The 9,611-nt window shown below is 41.8% G+C and overlaps 1 long non-coding RNA gene across 1 annotated transcript; it reads left to right on the top strand.

The window, feature by feature from the left end:
- Positions 1-1,919: 1,919 nt before the first annotated feature.
- On the top strand, positions 1,920-5,943 carry LOC143694289 (uncharacterized). The gene is made up of 3 exons (XR_013182646.1): positions 1,920-2,054; positions 3,278-3,420; positions 5,857-5,943. It is a non-coding gene; the product is annotated as an uncharacterized LOC143694289 (long non-coding RNA).
- Positions 5,944-9,611: the final 3,668 nt, after the last annotated feature.

Raw genomic sequence — 9,611 nt, 5'->3', positions numbered from 1 at the left:
GAAATTAACATTCCGGCAAGAATTTTAATTGGACTTTTGTTAATTCTCACAGCAATGCTTTGGTTTTTCCTTTTGGGACTGGAGAGAAAAGCCAGCAGCTGGTGTTTGAGGATGCTAGGGACTTACACCATATTATGTCTAATATCTCTACTGTAAATAAACAAAATGAATAATTAAGTGAATAATGAGGTGTCCCAAATGAAGACTTCTCTGACGGTATCTGTGGTATGTTTGTACTCCTGTCATTTGTTCTCTGTTGGGCATCTTGGGCAGCACATTGCCCATATGGATATTCACAATGCATTTTTTCAATCAGAACCCAGAAATAATATTAACAAAGGTTGTCAGATATGCAGAGATGCTTTTGCTCTTCAGAGCTCTATCTGTCTGTATGGAAGAATAAGAATAGGAGAATTTGTGTCATGACCCCAAGGACACTGACAGGCCTGACTGCCCCTGCCTGGCTTCCCCCAGGGCCACCCCCACCTGCTTATGGCTCAGGGCCCCTTTTCAGCCCCCCAGGGCCAGCAGTCCCTGCCCAGCAATGCCACAGCAGGGCTAGTCCCCAGCTGCTCACAGCCCTGCCCAGCCATGGGCCCTGACAAGCATGGCACACCTCTGGACTCGTGTCCCAGCTGGTGCCCAGCCTGAGCCCAGCCTTATCCCCAGGGGCGTGCCCCATGCCCAGGGCTAGTGCAGCCCCTGGTGCCACCAGCCTGCCCTGACATCCTGGGGCTGTCCCAGTGCCCCCAGCCTGCCCTGCCATCCTGGGGCTGCCCCAGTGTCCCCAGCCTGCCCTGCCATCCTGGGGCTGTCCCCAGTGTCCCCAGCCTGCCCTGCCATCCTGGGGCTGTCCTCAGCGGCCCCAGCCTGCCCTGCCATCCTGGGGCTGTCCCAGTGTCCCCAGCCTGCCCTACCATCCTGGGGCTGTCCCAGTGCCCCCAGCCTGCCCTGACATCCTGGGGCTGTCCCCAGTGTCCCCAGCCTGCCCTGCCATCCTGGGGCTGTCCCCAGAGCCCCCAGCCTGCCCTGCCATCCTGGGGCTGTCCCAGTGTCCCCAGCCTGCCCTGCCATCCTGGGGCTGTCCCCAGAGCCCCCAGCCTGCCCTGCCATCCTGGGGCTGTCCCCAGAGCCCCCAGCCTGCCCTGCCATCCTGGGGCTGTCCCCAGAGCCCCCAGCCTGCCCTGCCATCCTGGGGCTGTCCCCAGAGCCCCCAGCCTGCCCTGCTGCAGTGAGCTCCCATGGCCCATTAGGAGCTACCTGGGCCTGATGCTCCACAGCTTCTAAGGTGGTTTAAGCTCAAGCAAAATGCAGACTAGCCACATTAGAGGTGCTGTATAGTCTGTCCTGATTAAAAAAAAAAAAAAAAAATCTGTGAATTGGGATATTTTTCTGTTCTTGCTGCAGGGACAGACCTGGGACTTTGTTCACCTCCTGGATGAAGATGGTCTCCCCCACTGGCTCCCCCAGTCCTGCCTGGCCACCTAAGACAGTACCAGGCCTCCTCTGTGTTGAAAGAGGCAAGTCTCCATCTATAGGGGGATATGAGAAAGTGAAAACAGTATAGAAAGTAATTTTACCCCATTAAGGAGTTGCAGCTCAGCCAATTATTAGAGATTAGGAGCAGGCCTGATTTTAACAGGCCATACCTGTAGCCAATAAGAAGAGTGTTATAAAAGAGTGGATTGGTTGGTTAAGGGAATAGGAGTCAGTTGGCTACTGCAAGGAGGAGTCAGTGTCTAGAGGAGATGCCTACAAGAATCATCAAAGAGGTATGTAACTCTAGCAATATGGAACCTTTGCACTATAATGACAACATCCATCTTTGTATTTTCAGGACTCTTGAGAGAATGCTTCATTCTTTCATCATCTCCTCCCAAAACTCCAAGGCCTGGCAGTTTGTTGAACTTGGATGTAATACTAGATGGAACTAAGAGACCACAGTCTTGTGAGGTGTAGCAGAGGGAGCTGGCATGGTTCAGCCTGGAGAAAAGAAGGCTCAGGGGAGACCTTACTTCTTACTAGCTACACCTATCTGAAAGGAGTTTATCCAGGTGGGTGTTGGTCTCTTCTCCCAGGTAAGAAACAACAGGACAAGAGGAAATGGCCTCAGCTTGTGCCAGGGGAGGTTAGATTGGATATTAGGAAAGCTTTCTTTATGGAGAGGGTGGTCAGGCATTGAAACAGGCTGTCCAGGGAAGTGGTGGAGACACCATCCCTGGAAGTGTTCAAAGGGCATGTGCTTTAGTGGTGAAGATGGTCCTCTGAGGTCAGTGTTGGACTCAGGGATCTTAGAGATCTTTTCCAGCCTTAATGATGCTGTGATTCATGAGTCCATGCTTGTTGGATGCAGGTGGTACCTGCCATACATAACAATTTTGCAGTGGATGGAGATGTTCAAATCACTGGTACATCAGTGGCACGAAGGACAACTCTTCTCATGGTCCATGCAGCAGCTGAGGACAGAGCAAAGGGTAGGAGCTGTTGGCTTCAGTCACAGACCTGCTTCAGCCATTGCTGAACAATTGCTTCTGTTGTCTGTTCATTGCATTTTTAAAGTATAGATCAGAAATAATCTGGTTTGTTGATTTCCTTTGCTTTTACAAAAAAATGGTGACAACATGAATGACAACTTGATACCTCTGTGAATGTGTGGTATCAGGCAAAATGAAGGCATATTTGGGTTTTTCCCCCTTGAATATTTTTTTTAACATTCCTGTGATTAGCACTGAGCAAGCTGAGTCCTGAATTTCTGCTGCTGTGCTGAGGCAACAGGAGGCACATCCCTCAGCCAAATTTCTAGTGAACTATCTGAATACAACAATGGGCAAGAGCCACAGGATCCCACAGGGGAACACCACCATCTCCTGACCATCCTTTAGACAAATTGCTGGGGAAGCCTGACACTGAGGCAGCTGGATTCTGTGGAATTAGTATTATCTCAACTTCAGCTTTCCACCTTGAATGTAGCTGTGTGTAAATAGAATGCAAAGTGATTTTCTTTTTTTTGCATATGTGATATTATAATTATAAGTTAGCATTTTCTCCACACTTGCTATTCTGAACTGTAAAGGAAAGCTAAATGGATTGTCAAGGAGACATAGTGGACATTAATGATGGGGATAGAACTCAGAAGGGCTCTGGACATCTGGGCTCAGTGCTCTGCTGAACACCAGTAATTGGTTAAAACTTGTTAGGACATTCACCTTAGGTGATATTAAGCTTTCCCTGACAACTCTGCTGGCTGCTAGCTATGCTTTTGTGCCTTCATTTCCAGCCCAGGGCCAGACATGTTCTCTTCCATCTCCTTGGGAAGAAGGCTGGGTGGAATTGGCAGATGACTGCTGCAACTGTATCGCCTCTGTGCTCTGTCCCTTGTAGCCTGTGCTCACTGCCAGTGGTCAAGGGACCTGGTCACAGGTATGTAGTCCCTCAGCTTCCTATCATCTGCTTAGGGAGGAAACTTTAACACCTGTGCTGGAAAACATGTAAAATTGTAAGAAATATTTCCCCTGTCAGTGATGGAAAACTGCAAAAATCTCACTCTGAACCACAAATGTAGAAAAACAAGTTAAAAGGCACCAGTGCTCTGCCACAACATCACTAAGATTTGATGAAATGACAGTTCTTAAAAAAAACCAAAAAGGATTTTTATGTCTGTCTTCAAACACAATCTTGAATAACAACTCATATTCCCAATATCATGGCATGAAACCCTAGACATTGCAACTCCACAAAGTATAGCTTGTCCAATGTTAAACCACTAGCAAGGACAAACTATTTTTAGAGTTGTCATATATTATTGCACCTGAGCTTTATTGGTCTTCAGATTAAAAGAGGTTTTTCTTCAGACAAGTTCACTTGAGTTTTATACTCATTTACTAAGCCTTATGTTACTATTCAATTTATTTTAAAGTAGATTCTTTGGGGAAAATTAGAAAGCTAATTTGAATTGATTCTTTGGAGATTCAGGCTTAAATGAAGTGCCATAAAATTGGCAGTCAGAGTGAAAAAATAGAATTGAATTCTATACTTGTACTACTCAATGGACATGGGCACCTTGCTCTTTGCTGCTGCTTCTGAGGGTTTTGATGCTGTATATTTTAGACAATTTAGACACACCTAAGCATGACACTTCACTGAAATTTGTGTCACTAAGGAAACACAGAGTATTCCTTGTTCAAATGGTTTTTATCAGATAAATTTATGGCTGGCAGGTTCATAAAATTTGTCATTCTCTCCAGGTTTTCAAAACTAATTTTCTAAATTTCTAGTGGCATTAATATTGGGTAAGTAATGGTACTTTAGCATTTAGTTGTGGACTTGTCAGAGTGATGTTCCTCACCAATTACCTCTCTTTTTTCCATTTCTAAGTGCACCAACTCACATTTGGATAAAAATGTTTTGAGTCCAGAAGTTTTAATGCCCAATTTAAAACAGGTGACAGGTCTGAGGTTTAGGTAGCAGATGTGTGTTTTGAGTTTTTTTCAAAAATAACATAACTTTTTAGATTTTACTATCCCATATTACAGGGCATCTAAATTTGTTAACATTTTCAGACAATTTAGGCCACCATGGTAATTTATGAAATGAGCAAACATTTTTACAGGTTTTTGGTCAACAGGTCAAGCCTGTAGACAGAAACATTTTAGACATCTAGAGACATTTTTCTTTAGAAAATGAGGCCATCTGCTTAACAAAATTTATGCTTTTCTCTGTTTGGTGCATTTACAGCTTGGGAAATTCACAGAAATAATGGCTGAGGAGATGGTTGTTCAATTTCCTGTCACATAAATTACTGAGTAGATATTCATTACTCCATCCCAGTGCTGTGCCTCCAACCTAATCAGAAGAAGTGAGGATTTAAAAAGACATGCTGGAGAAAACTCCAGTACATGCTATTATTTGCTCTGCACATATGGTTCCATATTAGAAATGACTGTTATTTGTATGAGGAAATATTTAAACTGGAAATAATATATATTTCTTTTTTCTTATTAACTTTATGTGAAAACAATTTTACTGCAAGAAGCCTTCATTCTCAGGATTATTTTCTGATGTGCCACGCTTTCCAAACAATATTAGTCAGGAGCAGACATGCTTATTTTGCTTTGGTTCCCATTGTAAGTGGACACCTGAAGTCAGACACCAAAGTTGATATTTAAATGTGAAAACTAAAATCCCCCAGTCTTTCACACATGCTAAGTTTTGCTACAACCCTCAGCAATCTCTGTGGGAGCTGTGGCTGCTCAACATTTTGAAAATTTGGCAGTTTTAAGTGAGGTGCTTTGTGGAGGAGAGAGGTGTCTGCCTTGATCCAGCTCAAATGCTCCTTGGAACCAGCTGGAAATGAGGGGGGAGTGATGCTTCCCTTGTTTGCTGCACTGCTGAGCTCCTCTGTGCCCCTGGCTTTCTGAAAGCAGAGCTTGCTGTTCAGAAATGTTTAGGCACATGCTAGTCAGAAACTTTCTTCTACCCCTTTTTGCTTAAGACATTAAGCAGAATTTGCCAACATGCTGGCAGCCACAAGCATGTCAAGTTGTTTGGCTCTGGGAAGTGGCATGTAGTGCATTTACTCATTGGTAGGGCAGAATTTTGACAGAGCTGATCTCTGGATCCCTGGAAATCCTTTAGCATCTGTCATGCTTACACATAGAATAACATTTGCTAAAAGCCAGAGACCTGTCCTTAGTGTATCTCAAAGGCAAAGAATCTGAAATTTCCCTCTCTTGAAAATGGAATTGTTTCTGAATGCTGCCATGCAATAATATAACAATATGAAGGATAAAGAAAAAACAAGAAAAGTAAATTTCATCCAGTTGTCTCTGCTTTGTATCTCTGTTCTTACTCCACCAGAAGCCTGAGTCTTTCCTCTCTGTGCAGAGCAGCACTTTGGGAACAAGCACTTACCTGTGATGCAACCCTGAGCCAGGCATGTCTCTCCTTCCAAGTGAGTGTGTGAAAAGACATTGGCACCATCCAGACCTTAGATCTGTCTTATTTCTATATTATAATATTAAAATAAGCCAGGATAACCTTTTTCCATAGATAAACATAGCTTTCTGACCCCAAATGATGCACAAGGTTTGGGAACCTGCCTCCTTCCTGCTCCCATCTCCCTGCAGGGTACATCCTTCCCTCAAGCTTGGCTTTTCTACCCTGTGGCTTTCAGTGGGCCGAGTGGATCTGTGAAACTCTTGCCATTCCTTGAAGAAACCTGCTGCTCCCTGGGTCCCCAGGTCTGCTCCCTCCTGCCAGCCTCCTGGTGTACCCCAAGGCCTTCCCCATGGTCCCAAGCAGAGGAGGCTCCCAGCAAGCTCTTCTACCAACTTGGATAAGGACAGCAATGATTTGTTAAGAATCCTGGTTTGATCCTGTTGAGTAAACTACAAGTTTTGTGTTTTACCCACTGATCTCATTGGGGATTTTTTTCTTGGAGAAGGAAGTTGGCTGGCAGTTTTGGCTTTTACTAATGATGTTTTGGTTGTTAATAATGATGTAAACTGTTCATTACATGATATGTGTTAATTTGCTGAAGGTTGGAAAAGGCCTTTTAAGAACCCAGAAGATTTTGGGAGGTTATTATATCACATGGTGAAAGGATGGATCCATACCTGGTTCTATGTAGCAAGTGGATTCCAGGTAAGTTCTAGAGAAAGTATGCAAAGAAAATGAAGGACAATTCTTACTTTTTAAGGAAAGAAAGCTACATGAGAACAGGAAATCATTGCAAACAATTTAAATAATTTAAGCTTTTTTTTTCTAATTAGACTTTGATAATTGCAGTTAATTATCTCTTTTTCAAAACTGTGTCTGAGTCCCTTTGCTGATCTGAGTGCTGTCCCTCAAACAGGGGGTCTTGTGTCTCATTTGTATTAAGATAAAAACTCATCATTTTCTCTAGTTTATATAGAGTTTAGTTACAAGTTTAGTTATAATGATGACTATCTTCTAATTATAGTTTTAAATAAGCCTGATTTTACTTAGGTATTTATTAGATCTTGTCACCAGAAATAGTAACATAGTAAAACCAGATTTGATTATTAGCTAGATCTTTGACAATATAACTCAAACAATAGATAAGTTTTCTCTAAGTTAAGCAATAGAAAATGCAATTTCCATTCTTTTAACCAGCACAATAATTTTCATTTGAAAACCTTTTGGAAATGTTCTTTAACAAGATTCTGACTTTTTTTATTCTCATATCCTTTTAGGGACACTGTGAAAGAAGTAAAGGAGGAAATTCAAGTGCAGGAGGCGAAAAAAGGATGAAATTCAGGAGAGGGTTTTCTTTTTAGAAAAATGAAATTGGTAAAAATCTAACAAATCTTTTTATGGGAAGCTGAGTAAGTAGATATTGTTTATTTCAAAAGTACCTATAAAATAATAGTATAAATGAAAATATTTACCATCATTTTAAGCTGCCCATAGGCAGTCTAACTGTAATTATCTTACTCAATGTCTAATGCTGAGTGTCGCACCATGGAGATAAGTGCTTTAGAAGTGCCAATAGACAGACTTTTGATATTAAATCACATAGTATTACCCCACAGTAATCAAAGTGAGAAATAGTACAATGGCAAGGGAATTACCTTTATTTGAGAGCTGGGAGCACATGTGCATAGCAGAGCTGAGGGCAAAGCAGAGTATGTGCTGCACAGTCTGTGTGTCCTTCCTGCCTGTGCTGTCCATGAGCAAAGCAGAGAGCCTGGCTGGGGTGCTGCTGGCACCCAGGGTGCTGCCCAGCAGCTGCAGTGCCCCACACCTCTGTGGGTGCATCATCCTGTGCAGACAGGGAACTTTTGCTCTCTAATGCTTTCCAGGTATAATTTTAATGGAACATCAATATCCAGTTCCAGCCACAGTTGCCTTTGCTCTGCTTTAATTATGTGATGATCATGGTAACTCCATTTATTTCATAATTTTTTCAAGCTATCAGAAAAGTAGACTCTAAAAGATATGTCCAAAGAACCAGAAAATGTACAACACCAGGCATCTTTATAAAGCTGTATTTGTGAAACAACTACAGAAAATTATCTATTACAACATTTGCAAAACAAGACTTAAACCAAATAAATTAATACTGAGAGACTTTACAAGCCTCACAGTAAATGTTGTTTTTCAATACACATAGGAAACATGGAAGCATTGTCATGCCTAGTAACAAATTCCCTTTTCCTCATCACATAACAAGACCTCTGACTGAAGCTGTCTCCCAGAATAGTCTGACGTTATCTTTGGTTGTTGTTCACATTAAATCCAGTACATAATTTTTTGACTTTTAAAATTAGGTTGACATTTTATTATTAGAGTCAGTAAGCAGAAAATATTATCAATAGAGTTTACCTTAACAGTTATTTACATTGTCCCACATGATAATGAAGACATTTTTAAATATCTATGTGTAAGTGTATTCCAAGAAACAGAACATTTGTAGTTCCAGAACTCTGTTCCCTTTGTTAATGAAAGATGTAGATGGACTGATCTCCAAATAAGCCAAGTCACTTCAATGGTTTTACAGTGAAGGTAGGTTACAGCCTGATAAATCCTCTAAAAGGCTGAGGAGATGCAAGACCACTCACTGGACTGAGGTAAGTGCTCCAAGGAATGCAAAACTCAAAAAAACTTACACATTTCTGTGACAAATGCTACATACTTTGCATTTGCTAAATTAATAATAATAACATAATTATTAGATTGATTTTATTAGATATATGACTATTTTTTAAACACCATTTTTAATATGCTTCATTCACAAAACTAAATATAAGCTGTGCTTTGGCATGTTTCAAAACTTACCCTGTAATTATAATATATGGAGGATGCAGGTGCCATCCCCCTTAAATTGCCTGGCCACTGCACCACATAATTGAGGGCAGAAATGGACCAGGATCCCTCTGCTTATGTATGTCAGCAAGGAATTATCTATAATGGTTCTTTGCCTGTTTATCATTTGCTAGTAGATTTTGCAATAGTTTCTTCAGCTCTTATGCATGCCCACTCTACAGCCACATTTGCAGTGTGTTTTGTGGCATGTGTTGAAAACAATTATTAGCACGTGCTGAAGACTATCAAATGAGATGTTTGCAGCTGTCATTTCCCAGGATTATCTTTTGCCTCCTGTTTGGGCTGATTGTCTGTTGTCAACAGGCTGTTGGAGGATCATGTAACAGGGGCCAAATGCAAAACTCTTCTCATCAGACAGCACTTAGGGGTAAGAAACCCAGGGGAAATAAATGCAGGGGACATAAGAGAAAATAAGCACAGAGAAGGAATAACAGAGTTTTGTTCATAGCTGAGCAATGTTTCATAACTTCAGCATAATTTGGCTTTTTGATGAAGCTAATGCTTCATTCAATGCAATTTTATTCTTAAATTCAAAATTATCTTCTGACTACATCATCTGGTCTGACTCAGACATGGCAATACAATACAAGCAACTTCATGTCACTAAGGCACTGGAGCCTGCAGCTGGGGAAGCCTGAGGCATTGCCTCAAATTCCCATTGAAGTTGCTGGAAGGTTTTCTCAAATAAAGAAAGTTAAATGCCTGTGATCAGACTATGTTCCTCACAGGATGGTAATGTGCTGGGAAAAATTCCCTGTATCTAA

This window comes from Agelaius phoeniceus, chromosome 6 (genome assembly GCF_051311805.1).
Source record: "Agelaius phoeniceus isolate bAgePho1 chromosome 6, bAgePho1.hap1, whole genome shotgun sequence".
NCBI classification, from domain to species: Eukaryota; Metazoa; Chordata; class Aves; order Passeriformes; family Icteridae; genus Agelaius; species Agelaius phoeniceus.
This window is presented reverse-complemented; position numbering and strand designations above follow the sequence as displayed.